We start from the raw sequence: 17,704 nt of genomic DNA, 5'->3' as shown, positions 1-17,704 counted from the left end.
TGTGCGTGCTACTATTACTACTGTATGAACAAAAGATAGTGACAGGATAAAAGTGTGGGCTCATTGTTCAATAAAACACCGAACGATCAACACAAATATGACAATAGAACTCTTGAAGAATTTTTTTAAATATATTTTAAAGCCTCCTTTTACTAACTATGGATTTATCTGGACTGGGCCTAAAGTTTAACGTGGGCTCCGAACTACGGCCCTCAGCATTAAGCCTACCGACTGGCGAGTGACCAACTTTAGAAATAATCCCAGAAAACATCCGGTCTTACCCAGCCTGGTTACCGGCGTGACTGGGATCATTTTCCTTGTCGGATTTTACACTCTTGCCTAAATTATTCACAAATTATAGACAATCACAAACATAAATTTACGACCATGCCCCAGCAGGATTCGAACCCGCGGCTATCGCAATAATCTTAAAGAATCTTTTAAAAATAAATACCCTAAAAGGAAAGGCTAAGGTAACAGTTGGAAAACTATTAGATTCATTAGATGATCTCATAGATTTGAAAGTATGGAAAAGGATTTTGGATATTCAACGACCAAATGCTAATAACTATCAAAACAGAACAGTTATGAGAGCCCATAGGAAAACTCACAAAAGATAAGTGAATAATCCATGTAGTTTTACAGCATTCAGACAAATTTGAGGTAAAATATCAGGATAAAGCGATAAACGACGTGGAGCAATAATATCTAAAGAAAACAAAACAAACGATATTTCCTTTTACATCTTTCACAAGACCGCCGTCAATCAAACTTTATATTACGTTAAATAAACATTTCTATTAAAGTTTTGTTTCATTTTACGTCTTGCAGAGCCGAGGTGTTTTTTTTGTACTGAAACTTTTCTCATTTTTAAAGAATGCGGCGATTCACACCGTATAGGTGTATTGATTAGGTCTTTACGGCGCTTGTTGGATTTCTTTAATTTTCCACGGGTGAAAAGGAAACCTGCGAGTATGAAGTCGCTAAAGCAGTAAGTTGGGACCTGGGAGAAATTACATACGGCGTTTTTTTTCGAATTCGGTAAGGAGAGAGGTGTGAGCGCGTTCGTCTAATAAGATTCAACGAATTGTCGGCGCTGTATAAGATCCATTTCGTAGCGTTTCATCAGGAGTCTCTTTCAGCGTATCTTTTTTTATGTTTCTTTAAAGTTGCGAACCTAAAATTTAAATTTAAAGACGTTTAATATTTAAATGTGGAAAGCTGATCAATTTCCAGGTCTACCGGAAAGTCATTGCCGGTTTTTCTTTGACACATAAGTAATTTTATTCTACTGATATCAAGCTTTAACGCTATATATTTAAGAGTATATATAGGGGTTTTACTTAAATAGGCGAAACCGAGGAAATGCTTTGCGTGGTCCAACCAGTACTGGCTCTGAAACCACATTTTTGATTGGTTCATTTGAATTTCCCTTTTTATATCTGACATTGAGTACGATTAGCATTTTTGTGACTTAATTGTAATCACTATTATTTGATAATAATGTATTTTCATTCTCAAAAGTGTTGTGTATCCAGTGTATGTGCGGAAATAAAAAAAACAGACGTCGTTTTCTATGGACGAAACAACACAAGTTAGCTAGATTAAAGATGTATGTGGGGCCTAGCATTGCTTTTACCTGTTACGTATATAATTATATATATAGAGTAACTTAATTAATTTGAAAAGGTTTATACGTCAGGGGTCAATGAAATGCTTTCCTAATAAAATATTTTCATGTGCATTGATTGCGTTCAAGTGCCTGTAATGGTAATTTAAACTCACCAATGAAATTCAGCGAAATGACGTTCTCAGCGCCTTCCTGCTGAGACTACGAAAAATAATTCTGAAATTATTTGTATTAAGTTAACTTTCTATATATTACACTATGCTTTATATGTTATTTCCTGCGAATGTAACACCATCATAAATTTATACCTTTTCAAAAATGTTAAGTTTCGTCCGGAAAACGTGCCTTTGCGGCATTAATTACAATTCTTATTTAAACGAAAGCCGCTGAAAGTTAATGTTTAAACCGAAATTTTCGGTGAGCATATTCAAACCTTAAAACCACGTGAGGGTTGGTTTTCTAAATGCAACCACGGTTTTTAAAATTCAAACATGGTGATTTCGATGCGCAAGACCAATAACGTTCTGGTAGATCGAGAAAGTTTGTAGATGCGAATCTGTAAGAGTTATTAGATGGAGGCCCAACTCGAACTCAAGAACAATTAGTAGAAGTGTTAAATGTCAACGGATGAGAAGAAGAAGCCATTTCTGCATCAAATAGGATAATAAAAAGTGGATTTATTTTGAAAATCGTGAGTGCAAAAATACATGGTTCACCTGGCTAAGCCGGTCGATCGACTCCAAGGCAAAATCGCGTTTTGGTCGCAAGAAAATGTTCTGTGTTTGGCGGGACGCGTAGACTGGCGTAGTGTATTACCAACTATTTAAATCTGATGAAACAGTTAATAGTGATCGCTACCGACAGGCAATTATCCGTTTGCACTGACTGAAAAACGTTCTGGATGGGCCCGAAGGCAGTGGAAAGGGACTTTACAGCACGATAAAGCGTGGTCTTATAAAGAAAAATCGCTCAAGGAAGCATTGAAAGAAATTGGATGGGTCCTATTATCGCACCCGCCGTACTCTCCAGACCTTGCTCCGCCCGACTATCAATTTCCGCATCAATGGGACACGCGCTCGCAGAGCAGCACTTTCGAAGAAGTTTGAAAATATCTCCATTAGTGGTTTTGTTCAAAGGACAAACAGTTTTTTGGTAGACATCTATAAATTGCATGAAGGATGGGTAATATGTATAGAATCAAATGGTCAGTATTTTGAATAAATAAATTTTCTTGAAAACTATGTATTTTTTTGTCGGAAAAAAACCGGTAATGACTTTCCCGTACACCTGGTATATTAGATGTATGTAAGCTCTAAAATGCGAAAGAGTTTTATACACAAATAAAATATTAATAATTTACTTTAAAATTCTATTTTATTTAAGGGAAATAAGAGGAGCGTACAGTAACCATTCAACTGTTTCATTTATTTGAACTAATAAAGTCTGAGAGGACAGCGCTCTTATGGCCAGCTTTGCGCAAGCGCATACACTTTAATTGGTGTTGAAAATTGTAATCTATTTTTTTGTATACCGTTCCGCGATGGAGAAATGTTGAATTAAATGAAATCAAAAAGCTACAAAGCTGTAGAGGACGTGTTAACACTTCCTTAAGTGCTGAGAACTCATTTAAAGACTAGGAAAGATTATTAGTATTATTACTATGAAAAGTTATTATAATCTTTTTATGAAATATTTTAAATTAAGTAATACTCTTTAAAAGACAAATATATGTGAATAAATGTAAATAATATGAGGGGCTATCAAATATAAGTACATACACTACACTATTTCAGATGAGTGTACAACAAGTCAATTAAAAAGTCCACGGCCTGACACATAGATGACGCTACTAGAATTAAATTCATATGCTTTTAGTTAGACCTAAGCTTCAAATGATGCGTATATCAATTTGAAAGTTGTCGGATCATTAGTTTGTGAATTATAGCATTTTGAGTGAAGCAACTTTTGTTAATGTGAAAAAAATTGATAAAAAGGAATTTCACGTGTTGAAAAAATATTGCTTTTTGAAGGGAAAAAGTACAGTTGAACCAACAACTTGGCTTGATGCCGAGTTTCCGGATACTGCCCCAGGAAAAGCAACCATCAAGGATTGCTATGCTAAGTTCAGACGTGGTGAAATGAGCACCGAAGACTGTGAACGCAGTGGACGCCTAAAAGAGGTTGTTACCGGCGAAAACATAAAAAGTCCACAAAATAATTTTGAATGACAGTAAATTGAAATTGAATGAAATAGCAGACACTCTAAAGATATTAACTGAACGTGTACATCATATCATTCACGAATATTTGGTTATGAGAAAGCTCTGTGCAAAGTGGGTGCCGCGGGAGCTTACTTTTAACCAAAAACAACGACGAGTGTATGATTCGGAGCACTGTTTGAAGATGATCAAGCGTAATAAACCCGAGTTTTTGCGTCGATATGTGACAATGTATGAAACATGGCTCCATAATTTCACTCCGAAGTCCAATCGACAGTCATCCGAGTGGACTGCACACGATAAACCCGCTGCAAAGCATGGGAAAACGTAAAAGTCGCCTGGCAAGGTTATGGCGTCTGTATTTTGGGATGCACATGGAATAATTTTCATTGAGTACCTTGAAAAAGGAAGAACCATTAACAGCGACTATTACATAGCGTTATGAAGGACGAAATCGCTGAAAAACGGCCGCATTTGAAGAAAAAGAAAGTGTTGCTTTACCAAGACAATGCACCGTGTTACAAGTCGGTGAAAACGATGGAAAAAATCCATGCACCCACCGTATTCTTCAGATCTGGCCACCAGCGACTATTTCCTGTTCTCAGATCTCAAAAGAATGCTCGCTGGGAAGACATTTTCGTCGAATCAAGAGGTGATCGCCGAAACTGAGGCCTAATTCGAAGCAAAGCACAAATCGTAGTACAAAAATGATATCGAAAAGTTGGAGGGTCGCTATAATCAGTGTAGTTGAAGGGAATTATGTTGAATAAAAAAAGTAATTTTGCCAAAAAAATGTGTTTTACTATGGTAGGCCGGGGATTTTTCAATTGACTTGTTAATATAATCTAAATTCTTTTAGTTTGTAAGTCAAAAGCACACACAACTAAATTAATTATCCTCGGCGACAAAAAAACCGGAAAGTATCAATTCGGAAGCGATTGAATTCGATTCATCCCGTTGCCGCGACAAATTAATTTATTAAAAATTGAGCTAAATTAATTTCCGATTTCGGAGCGCCCTAAATAAAGCCTGATAGCGTGCCTAATTAATTTACGTGCGACAAGTTCCCTTTAAACCGGCGGGTGGGTAAAAATGATTCCTCGAAAGTGTAGGACCGCCTAAAAGCCGTACAATAAGACCGCTAAATGTGTTTAGCTTTCGGGGGCTTCCACGTCTATTTAGGAAAGAATATCGTTAAAAAGACAGCACTAATAAAGATAGCGCCCCTGTAAAATCGGTGACGCCCACTTCGACTAATAAGATTGTTTAATGGCTTAATTGTGTCTCCACGATTTCAATTAATATATCAATATTTTTATGAATTTATTCATATATAGTCAATATAACAGGTCAATTGAAAACTTAATTCCCTACAAGGGTGATACATTGATTATAGCGACCCTCCAACTTTTCGATAGCATTTTTGTAGTACGATTTGTCCTTTGCTCCAAAATAGTTCTCAGTTTCGGCGATCACCTCTTCATTCGACGAAAATTTCTTTCCAGCGAGCATTCTTTTGAGATCTGAGAACAGGAAATAGTCGCTGGGGGCCAGATCTGGAGAATACGGTGGATGAGGAAGCAACTCGAAGCCCAATTCATGGGTTTTTGCTATTGTTTTCACTGACTTGTGATATGATGCATCATCTTGTTGAAGAAGCACTTTCTTTTACTTCAAATGCTGCCGTTTTTCCTATGCGCATCCCAAAATAGAGACGCCATAACCTTGCCAGCCGACTGTTGCGTTTTTCCACGCTTTGGAGCGGGTTCATCATGTGCAATCCACTCAGATGACTGTCGATTGGATTTCGGAGTGAAATGATGGAGCCATGTTTCATCCATTGTGAAATATCGACGCAAAAACTCGGGTTTATTACGCTTGATCATCTTCAAATACTGCTCCCCATCATCAACTCGTCGTTGTTTTTGGTCAAAAGTGAGCTTTGCACCCACTTTGCATAGAGCTTCCTCATACCTAAATATTCGTGAATGATATGATGCACACGTTCAGTTTATATCTTTAGATATTTCACTCAATTTCAATTTACGGTCATTAAAAATCATTTTGCGGATTTTTTAAATGTTTTCGTCGGTAACAACCTCTTTTGGGCGTCCACTGTCTTCGGTGCTCATTTCATCACGTCTAAATTTAGCCTACCAATCCTTGATGGTTGATTTTCCTGGGGCAGTGTCCGGAAACTCGGCATCAATTGGACCAACATAAGTTTTAATCTATCATAATTATGATTTTTTGTTTTCGTTTACTACAGCTGAATCTTCAGGACCTCAGGAAGAAAAATTTTTTTGTTTTACTATTGTTACTGCTCATTTACTCTTTTTCCCTCTTTTTAGTGTCAAGTTTTTCAGTGGTGGTGTCATTGGAAGTTTAGCAAAAGTTTTCTATCCAATAATGTTAAGCTTAATTTTTGTATCTTATGTTAGAACCGATTTTGTAGAATCGATTTGGTGAAGGTGTTTGGGCAATTAAAACACTGGATTCAACTGAGTCACTCTCTATTTATTTTGACAAACATCTCGGTCAAAGCCCCAACACAGAATGAATCAAGATGGCGGGATCTTCATCCTGACCGGATGGCATTAGTACGAGCATGCGCCGTAGCGTTTATTATAATTTACAGGAATCTATTTTAATATCGACTATGCAACCATATATACATCGTCAGAGGACGTCAGATGTAGGCGCATCCACCCAATTATTTATATATCCAACACTTACTAATTCAGTAACACTAACGTTATATCTACAAGGAACTAAAGTAATTTCTTTCTTCTTTGTGCAAGTGAATTAGCTCGTCTTAATACGTCTCATTTTGTTTTACAACATTGTTTTACAGAAACATATGAATTAAATTACAATATGACATACATTAAGTTTACTATACTGGCAATGTAAATGTAGATATAGGTGGTTACAAAAATTGCGATGTACGTTTACCGTTGGATGTTTAATATTGATTAATAACGGAAAACGGAAACTCGTGGTTTATTAAAATAGATACGCCGTGTTTTTGATCTGAAGCTCGTTCTCAAATTCTTGGTGGTGGCTGAAAAGTTTGTATCAACAAACTCTCTTCTGCAGCCCGATTCTGTGAGTGTGTGACTTCCCAAATCGACGGAAACTGCAATTAACCGCATCTTCTAGCGCTTATTAATTTTTTCAAATATCTGAAAACTCAAAAAGCATAAGCTTAGACGAATATGCTGGATATTATATTATTTAACATGGATATCCGTTCCTGTTCTGTAGAAATCTACAAATTAGTGTTATCTGAGTAAATTTTACCTATAGAAAGTTTCCCGTATGCTAATTTTAAATTTTTAAAATCTTTAACAAATCTTAGAACAATGTATTACATACGTAAACTAGTATAGTCAATTTAAAACAGTAGTGACACGTGTGTCAATACATCTCTGTTAATTCTGTAAATTCGTTTTACAGTCAGACAATATTATCCTTCTCGTTTTATTCTATTTAAAAAGAGATAGAATGCTGTTAAAGAAGTTCGATTATGTAACAGATCATATCCGCTAAAGAGCCTGCAAAATTCTTCAAATTATTATAATTGCGGGTTATAAACCAGCAAACGTTGTTTTAATAAATTTCAAATCGCCACGGTTTTTATTGAAAATAATTTTTTTGAGCAGCTGCAGCACAAAAAAAAACTTTAAATTCACCAAAAAGAAACCGTGTTTATGCGAAACCGGTGACGAATCAAGATCAGCTTGTTAGCTATATCAGAGATCAAATACACGAAATGTAAAAAACAGTAAGTAGTTTTTTCAATCGAAACATAATTTAATACAATTATTTCAGAGAAAATTCTTGTCTGGAAAGTATCCATAAAAAGCCAAAACATATACAGCTATTTGAGGAATGTAGAACATCCCTTCATACACTGTTAGAATACAATTTTCAAAAACATATAACAAAATGAAGGAGGAATTATTATATCAATTTATATATTTAAATGAGACATAAATATTTCAGAATGGTACATTGGGTCGCTCATGGCAAGATGATAATAAATATAGTGTAAAGACAACAAAAGTTGATGGAAAAAGGTAAACGTTGGAATAACTATCGATTAGGTTTTGTTAGTCATAACATTTATTAATAATTCATTGCAGACATATAGTTCTTCATGCTCGCAACTATAATGCTTTTATTTCTGGAGTAGAATTAGTGTTTTCCTCTAGGTCCAAGGGTGACTACCATGGAGAAATGGGCTATAACTTGTCTTTGTAGTAGTTTGAATGTCAGCTTTTAAAGAACTTGGAGGAACCATCAGTTATTGTTATATACAATGCACCATATCTACCATATATATAGTACAAACGTGGGTAAAATCTCAACAAGTGCATCAACAAAGGCTGCAATTAAGGAATGTAAAGTACATAAAATAAGTTTCGAGGAAATCATGTTAAAGAATGAACTATTTCAAATTGTTACTCGCTAAATATATATGGAATATTTAATTGCATTTTATGTAATTAACTTGTTTAGAAATAAGCTTTAGAAAAGATACATGGTAGATCAGATTACTGAACGTTATGGTCATAGAGTATTATGTCTTCCTCCCTATCACTGCATATTTAATCCAATTGAGTTGATGTGCTCTATTGCAACAGACATTCAGGTCGAGAAGGATCTTCAAACCAGAAATGTCCGGATTTGTGGAAAGAGGCATTGTCGAAATTATAGTTGTCATAATTAGTTGGATTAGGCCTTCGGAGATATTACTACTATATTAGTGTGGAAAAAAGTTCAATGTATATATAATAAAAGAACTCTAACCTATAAATTATTGTGGCATTAGATGTACTATAATGTTAAAATAAATTATAATACATAACATAGTTGTTTCATTATTTTATTTATATTAAATTTTTTTTATATGTCAGAGACAAAATGTACTAAAACTCAGAGTTGCTTCGGCAACATTGTGACGTTTTGATAAATCTCCTGTGTCACTATTGTTTTGAATATACTATATATTATTACTAATTTTTTATTACTAGTACTAATCGTTGCGGACTAATGTGTAATATGTCTTTACACTAGCTTAAATATAGGTCCCATTAGTCCATGTAGTGAGACTCATTGGTCCTAATTTAGTCTTTAATGGAATTAAAGTGAATGGTAATTCTCAGTGATTTTTGAATTTAGTGTACTTCAATATAAAACTGTACAAAACCGTACGGTTTGGTACTCTTGAGTTTGAGCCTTGTTCAGTGTTATCGAAGAGTTGAAACACTTCGGTGTTAACATGGGAGTGGAGTATTTTCTTGAGTATTTCTTTGTTTCCCCTATGACAGTTCGAATTCGAAGATCTCGATGTAAATAATGGTAACTGTAGTATCTGGGTATATCCGCAATACTTATCAGGGCTTTATTCTGGGTAACTGGATATATGCTGATATTACATCAGCAGACCATCTCCATAACTGAATTCTATAGGTCTATATAGCTTTTAATATATTTTTGTGTAGTAGCAATAGCTTATACATAGACACTTTAGATTTTCTTCCAAATAAGCATTACTCTTTTTTTGTATTTCAATATCTTTCTTTTATTTCCTTTTTGCGTCAGATTCATCTCAAGGTTCTTACCATTGTTCTGTATGGGATAACAGTCTTTATTGTCATGAAGAGTTTGGTTGTAGCTGAAATCAATATTCGCTGATTTATTGTCGTCAACTTTTATTATCCATGTTTGGGTCCACTTATTTATATCATTACTTGCGTGTTGAAATTTTTTGGTTATTTCTTCATTATTGTCTTCGATAACAAGTGTCATTAGCAAATGTTGCCATAGAATCATTTTTTGTTTGTGGTAGGTCACGTGTATAGAGCACGTAAAGAACCGGGAACCCAAAACACTGCCCAACGGTACAGCTACTTTTGCTTGTTTCATTGTTAAGTAAGCTTCTTCTTGTTTAACTCTAAACATCCTTCAAACTTGTAGGAGTTTAAGCGTTCAACGTATTATGGAGTTTATGCATGAGTCCTTTATGCCCTTCCAAGAAAATCATTTAGTAAATATTTTTCTCTTCGTAAATTTTTCAATAATGTCTGATATTCGTACCTGATCAATTGTTGAATATTTACTTATAAAAATCAAAGTGATATGTAGGTATGAGATTTTTTCTATCAAGGACTGTTTTCAATCTTTTTAACAGAGATGTTTCCGTATACCTTGGATATTACTGTTAGCGGTAAAATTGGTCGATGACATTTGACACCATTTGGTAGTGATCTAGGTTTAAAAATCAAATTAACTTCAGTCATTTTCCGAATTTCTGAATCTCGATGCAAAATTTCGCTGGAAGGAACATATAAAGAAGAAAAGAAAAGAGCTGGAATTGAAATATACAAAAATATACTGGCTAATTGGGAGAAAATCACAATTATCAGTACATAATAAATTGCTATTATATAAGCAAATATTGAAACTTATATGGACATATGGGGTTCAATTATGGGGATGTTCTGCAAAGAGTAACATTAATAAAATACAAATTTTTCAGAACAAAGTCCTGAGAGGTATTGTGGGTGCACCCAAATACTATAGGACTGATTACCTACATCGAGACCTTCAGATACCCATAGTCAGTCAAGAAATCAAGAGAATTGCAAGGGGGCATGAGGAAAGACTCCATTCTCATACTAATATTGAAATATTGCAACTTTTGGATACCACCAGAACAGGACACAGACTCAAAAGAACCAAACCATCTGATCTTGTGTAGTGTTGTGTAGTGAGGTGCATATATTAAAAAAATCAGCAGTGACATGTAAAAACATTATTTCACCAGGGACTGAGTTAGGGCCGATGGGTCCTCCTAGTTATATATCTAGATTTAAGTTAGCATAAAGACTAATTGTAGGTTAGACGGAAACGACTAGTAACAATATATTAATTAAATAATAAAAAAAAAATCCGAATATCGGATGGGTGAACTAATCAGGTTGATGACTTGCAATTATTCAGTTGTGATGCTTTTTTTGGATTTTTGACACTCATTATCTTGAGGACTACAGCAATTTTAACCTTAATATAATTAGTTATGTAATATTTTTGCTGATCGGTATATTCTGTTTTATTCAGCTTTTTTGTTGAATCTAACAAGTAAAAAGTAACAATAAAAGACTAATAATTAAAAGGGCAAATTAAAAACAATCTAGTTAGTTAATTAAACGAAATTAATAACAAAATATCGTTAACATACAAAACGATTTTCAATATTTCAGCAATGAAAGGGTATCGTTTAATAGATAAAAATAATTTAGTGACCATATAAGTATTTTAAACGCTTTTTACTCAATTTATGTTACGTATATAATGTGCACATTGTCGAAATTCAGTACATATAAGTTAAAACATATTTGTTTAATATAAAACAAACCCGGAGCAAATTTTATAACCAATTAAAATTATAACGTTGTACGTGTATTATTTTAAGTTTTACGAGCATTTTACGACTCGAAATAAAAATGTCATAAATCCAGTTAATATTAATTTTATAAGCTCGACCGATTCAATTGGCAAAAATGGTTTATTTCCTGCAAGGACAGTCTTTGGTGCTATTTAGTTTCGTATCGATTCTGCTTATCAGTTTAATATCGAGGGAGGTTGACATAAGAAGGACACACTACGACAATGTAGGGAACGGTGAGTATGTGGATAATAAATGTGGGGTCTTGCCATTAATTTTTTGCCGGTTCCGTGCCATTTATAGAACGAGATAAATATATAGTTTTTTCTTTATTTTCATATATTCGACCGCTCACAAACAGCTTTAGAAGGTCTGAAGTTTATTGTGGATTTATTTGTGATGATTAAACGAATTTATTTGCTTGGATAAATCGCCGTCACAAACAATATTTTATTAGACGATGTCCTATTTTTAATTTTCTTTGTTTTTGGTTTTTAAATACATTTTGCTTTTTTCTCAGTTTTTGTCGAATGGTTCTATTGCTTGGTAATATTGATTCAAACAATCTAGGTCAACAAAACAATAATTAATGTGATATGCTGATGGAGCCTTTATGTTATTCTTGTCGTTGAACATAGTCCGTGAGAATGTTATCGACGGTTTCTACCTTCAGGTCCTTATGTAGATTCTTGTACTATGGAACATCAACAGTATTTTATTATTATATCCAATCGGTTCTTCTATTAACTAGACAGCAATTACTTGGCTTTAATATGACGTACTAAGTTAAAGTCAGTAATGGTCTGGGTTTAGTTCGAAGGAGGTTGACATAAGAAGTAAACGCTACAACAATGTAGCGGACTGTGAGTATGTGGATAATAAATGTAGGGTCTTGCCATTCATTTTTTGCTGGTTCCGTGCCATTTATAGAACGAGATAAATATATAGTTTTTTTCCTTATTTTCATATATTTGACCGCTCACAAACAGCTTTAGAACGTCTGAAGTTTATTGTGGATTTATTTGTGATGATTAAACGAATTTATTTGCTTGGATTTGTCGTCACAAACAATATTTTATTAGACGATGTCCTATTTTTAGTTTGCCTTGTTTGTGCTCTTAAAAACCTTTTGCTTTTTCTCAGTTTTTATCGAATGGTTTTATTGGTTCAAGCAATCCAGGTCAACAAAATAAATGTTAATGTGATATGCTGATGGAGCCTTTATGTTATTCTTGTCGTTGAACATAGTCCGTGAGAACGATATCGAGGGTTTCTACCTTCAGGTCCTTATGTAGATTCTTGTACTATGGAACACGAACAGTATTATATTATTATATCCAATAGGTTCTTCTATTAACTAGACAGCAATTACTTGGCTTTAATATGACGTACTAAGTTAAAGTCAGTAAAATCGGTGAATGGTCTGGGTTTAGTTCGAAGGAGGTTGACATAAGAAGTAAACGCTACAACAATGTAGCGGACTGTGAGTATGTGGATAATAAATGTAGGGTCTTGCCATTCATTTTTTGCTGGTTCCGTGCCATTTATAGAACGAGATAAATATATAGTTTTTTTCCTTATTTTCATATATTTGACCGCTCACAAACAGCTTTAGAACGTCTGAAGTTTATTGTGGATTTATTTGTGATGATTAAACGAATTTATTTGCTTTGATAAATGGCCGTCACAAACAATATTTTATTAGATGATGTCCTATTTTTAGTTTGCCTTATTTGTGCTTTTAAAAACCTTTTCAAATAATCCAGGTCAACAAAATAAATGTTAATGTGATATGCTGATGGAGCCTTATGTCATTCTATTCGTTGAACATAGTCCGTGAGAACGTTATCGACGGTTTCTACCTTCAGGTCCTTATATAGGTTCTTGTACTATGGAACATCAACAGTATTATATATTTCTATTGGTTTGTCTGATACAACATAAGTCCACACCAATTTTGAGACTTGTTGGAAAAGAAAAAGCTTATTATGTACGGACAGGGCCTAGTATCTGCCCAATAACTAGTACATTTTTTATTCTTCAGCTTCAGTTCTTTACATTTGTTCGTAACATATGACTTGTATTAAAAATTGCAGAACAAACTTTATTTTCTTCTGGTGATATTTTTATAACATTAGTGATTCTGTGAACCTGATCAGTGGTGGAATGGGGTTTCTTGAAACCAAAATGATGATCCGGGATAAGATGCTTCTCCTCAATGATTGCTTTTATCTTCTTGAATAGAAGTTTTCCAAATAATTTGGAGTTTGTTGGCAATAGTGATATTGGTTGATATCGAGTGATTATGATTCATGAGGTGAGATTCCTGGTTTATGAATCATAATTACTTCATTGCGTGGCATTCGCTCACGAACTTTGTAAACCTCTTTTGTTGATCAAGCAACAACAAATACCTAGACAGTGTCTAATCATCAGATATATATTTAATTTTTTGTAACATTGTGTTGTTTTTCGTAAGTTTCCTTCAAATGAAGAACATTCAGAAGGTAAACTAATACTTATAACGGTTTTGTGTAAGAAAATTGCTAGCATAAGTTTCCACAGGTCTTACCAGTATTTTTGTTTTGATTATATACGAAAATTATGTCATAAAAATGTCATATGCTTATTTATTTGCAAAAAACTCAATATGTTTATTACATGAAAGAAGCGTGAGGATAACTGGAAACCATAGTGTAGGAATGTTGAAATGTTCGTTCGTTGAAATGAGACGTTGTCGACGTGCTCTTTTATAGCCGGGAACCGCATGAGAAAACCGCATAGAGAAATGCTAAAACCATTGAATTTATAAGTTAGGTTAGGTTGTTTTCAATGATACTTTGCATTCTCACTAATAGTTAACGCTGATTAAAATACATGTACTCACCTAATTATATACAAACATACATATATATATATATATATATATATATATATATATATATATATATATATATATATATACATAATATTAACATTCAAGATTGCCCAATTTATTGAGGCATCAAAATGAAATGGTAACATGAAGCGAAAAACATGAAGGACAATAGGAGATAATGTTAATTATCTCTTTTAAAACTTTAATATGCTCCTAATCAATTATATCTATAACTTCTTTTATTGCAGGCAATATCAGATTGAAATAAATTTCATGTTTTCGTTCGTAATTATTCTTGGAATTGGTTCTTTTTAACATTCTTCCGAAATTAACGTATCTACAGCCAACATTGTAACGATATTGTTTCCATTTTAGCGACCCTATAAATCTCGAATGGATCTGGCGTCTCGAATACTTTAAATTATACATCAATTATCCATTATCTGATCGGACACTATCCTTCCTGTCTCCATTTCCAATTGGAGAACGCTCGCGATCGTCTGCCAGCGCCTAAGGAAATATTAGCCCATTTCAACGTAATAATGCGATTGTGTAAGGCCAGTTAGTCGGCATCAACGACAGTCTCGTTATTATTGTAACAATTTGGATTTATATGATGCTCTTTGTGATACATGCAGGTTTTGTTTATTGTATTAATTAATATGTTTTGTTTGTTTTAGATGATGAGGACGATGAACGATGTGAAAGAAGAAATCTACTCTATGGTATGTTATAATATAAGTAAACGCAAAAAATGTTAAAAGTTTTCATATTGGAGCACCAGATAAAGGAACAAATTGTTTCTATACTTTAAGAACAACGAAAGTTTCACCAATTTCGTATATAATATGAGCTGAATATTATTTATTGATATAAGTGACATTTAAAACAATCAATCATAAGCTAGATGACTGTAATAAAGAATTAAAAAATATAGATTTGTAATGATAACCCCACTACCATTTTGATTGCGCGCCATCATGGTAAAGTGCTTTAAGTGCATTTAGCTCAGTTTCTCTTTAAAAATTGTGCTGTGTAGATGTCAAAATTTTATTATTGTAAATATACGCCACAATAACAAGCAGAAATAGTGACGATATTTATTGAAAATAATCGTTCCATTATTTACAATTAGCGGAAATTGTGTCTCGTAGCGCTGGTGCGCAATAGTTTTACAGGGTCTCCAGAAACATCAAGTCGGAGACGTGGTCCCCAGTTGCAAATTTCTGCACGCAGTTTAAGGAGAATTTTGAAAATGTTCCCGTACAAAATTCAATTAGCACAAAAATTGTTACCGAGAGATCCTAAGGATGTCTGAATATTTTTTGTTAAATTATATTGATATTGAAATTGATAATGAACGATGAAGCCGATTTTTTTCTTAGGTCAAGTCAATAAACAGAAGAGTCGGTTTTGGGGAACACAGAATCCTCAATTAGTTCATGAAGCACCATTGCATTCACTAAAAACAACTCTATGGTGTGTTATTTATGCTGGAAACATCATTGGTCCCAATTTTTTTTAATGACCGAGGTGTTGCAGTTACTGTTACTGCTGAACGGTATCAAGACATGATTTGAAATTTTCTTGTGCCTGAAATAGAAGAGCAAGGACTAGAGGACAAGTGGGGCCACAGAAAACACAGCTCGTCAACAATTCTATTGTTGAATGACGTTTCTTCACGAAGACTTATTTTGCGAAGTGGCAATTTAGCATGGACAGCCGGATCTCCGGATTTAACAGCGCCAGACTTTTTCTTATGGGGTTTTTTAAAATAAAAAATTTATGTGAACAAGCTTCAAACGATTTAATGATTTAATGACAATATTCGTCACGAAATTGAAACAATTCAGCTTCGGATGTGGCAGGACGTCATGAAAAATGCCTTTAAAAGAGCCAAAAGTTGCATGCGGTCACCATTTAGCGGATATATTTTTCAATTATATCGAAAAAAAATATAAAGACCAAATACATTTTTTATGAAAACCAAACTTATTTATCTTTTCTTTGAGCAAAGTTCTAGGCAATCAAAATGGTAGCGGGGCTTTTGCCCTAAGAATATATGAGATGGCCGTATTATTTTGCCCATTTTTTCCATAGCAGCAAATAGATTGTAATTATTTTAATGTACAGAATGTACTGAGAAAACAGAGGACACATAAAGCATCGGGTCAAGATAAACTAGTATAAGCAGATTTGAAAAATCGGCCAGAAACGGCTAATAGGCCAGATACATACATAAGATCTTAAGTACATAACATAAGATGTATTGACAGACTATCGGAATATGGAGTAATAATTAATAAAAGCAAAACGAAAGCCAAGGTGATAGAAAAACTGGGAGTCATAATAAGAAATTACAGATAAAAGACAATACCTGAATATGGCATATGAGATTTTGCTGAGACATAGTCAAAGAACTCACATAAAGAAAAAAATATGTTACTAACATTTATTGTTTAGTTTTAACCCGAAATACACTAACATAATAAAGCAATTAAATCAATGTTATTAGAACTATAACCTCTATAATTCTGTAACATATTGTAAATCTCATATTAATATGGAATTTATTTTCAGATTCTCTTAGAAAATCCTTGAAGTATGCTTGTTACGTGAAATATGCTTACGATGAAAACTTCGAGTGTTCCATGCAATGCTTGCAATATTTGTATCAATGTGGATAAGCAGTATATGTTCAATTTGGTTATAAAATATTTATTGTATATGTGTAGATAATGTAAAATACGGGTAAAAATTATCATAATTATGTGAAATTGTAAAAATAAATGTTTACTTGTCCAATGCATTATTTTTTAATCAAAAATATTGTAATATAATTGGTGACTTTTCTTATAGCTTAAATTCATTAATAAGCTGGTGTTCGATCAGAAAAAAACATGGTTTGAAAATATTTTTTTCAAAATTTCAATTGACAAAAGTGTCATAGTAGTAACAGTAAACAGTTGGTTTACTGACTTCAAACGTGGTCGTAGAGATACCGATGATGGAGAATGCAGTGTACGTCCAAATGAGGTGGTAACATCAGAAAACAAAAAATATCAGCAAAATCGTTTTGAATGATCGAAAAATACTTGCATTATCTAACGTCGTAAAGATATTAAAATAACGTGATGGTTTTAAACTAACGTTTTTGTTGAACGTTTGTGAACGTGAAAAAGAGACACAATGCTGCTTGATAAATTGGAACGCGTAACCGAACTAGCGAACCAAAATTATAAACCAGAAAACGTTATTTTAATTCTTTGCTTGTTTTGATAAATTTAAAATCCCTGCTTATTATTACTCTGAACATTTCGAAGTCAGACAGAACATATTGCGTCTCTAGTCAGTTACTTTGAACAGGAACGAGATAATGGAGGCGCCCTCTAGCCATCAAAATTCGCTGGAGAGGTAAGCTTTTTTACTGTTAACTATTAATTTGCTGCGATTTTTATTGAAAATATTTTTAGCATATTGCAGCCGCACGGTTAATTGGTATAGAAACGTTCCCTGAAATA

General features: G+C 33.7%; 1 long non-coding RNA gene across 1 annotated transcript; it reads left to right on the top strand.

The window, feature by feature from the left end:
* The first annotated feature begins 11,380 nt into the window (after positions 1-11,380).
* On the top strand, positions 11,381-16,988 carry LOC143204840 (uncharacterized). Its single transcript, XR_013007684.1, has 3 exons — positions 11,381-11,541; positions 14,864-14,908; positions 16,764-16,988. It is a non-coding gene; the product is annotated as an uncharacterized LOC143204840 (long non-coding RNA).
* Positions 16,989-17,704: the final 716 nt, after the last annotated feature.

The sequence above is a fragment of the Rhynchophorus ferrugineus genome, unplaced genomic scaffold (assembly GCF_030347505.1).
Source record: "Rhynchophorus ferrugineus isolate W39M unplaced genomic scaffold, kcgeb_rfMv2 rfM11, whole genome shotgun sequence".
NCBI lineage: Eukaryota > Metazoa > Arthropoda > Insecta > Coleoptera > Curculionidae > Rhynchophorus > Rhynchophorus ferrugineus.
This window is presented reverse-complemented; position numbering and strand designations above follow the sequence as displayed.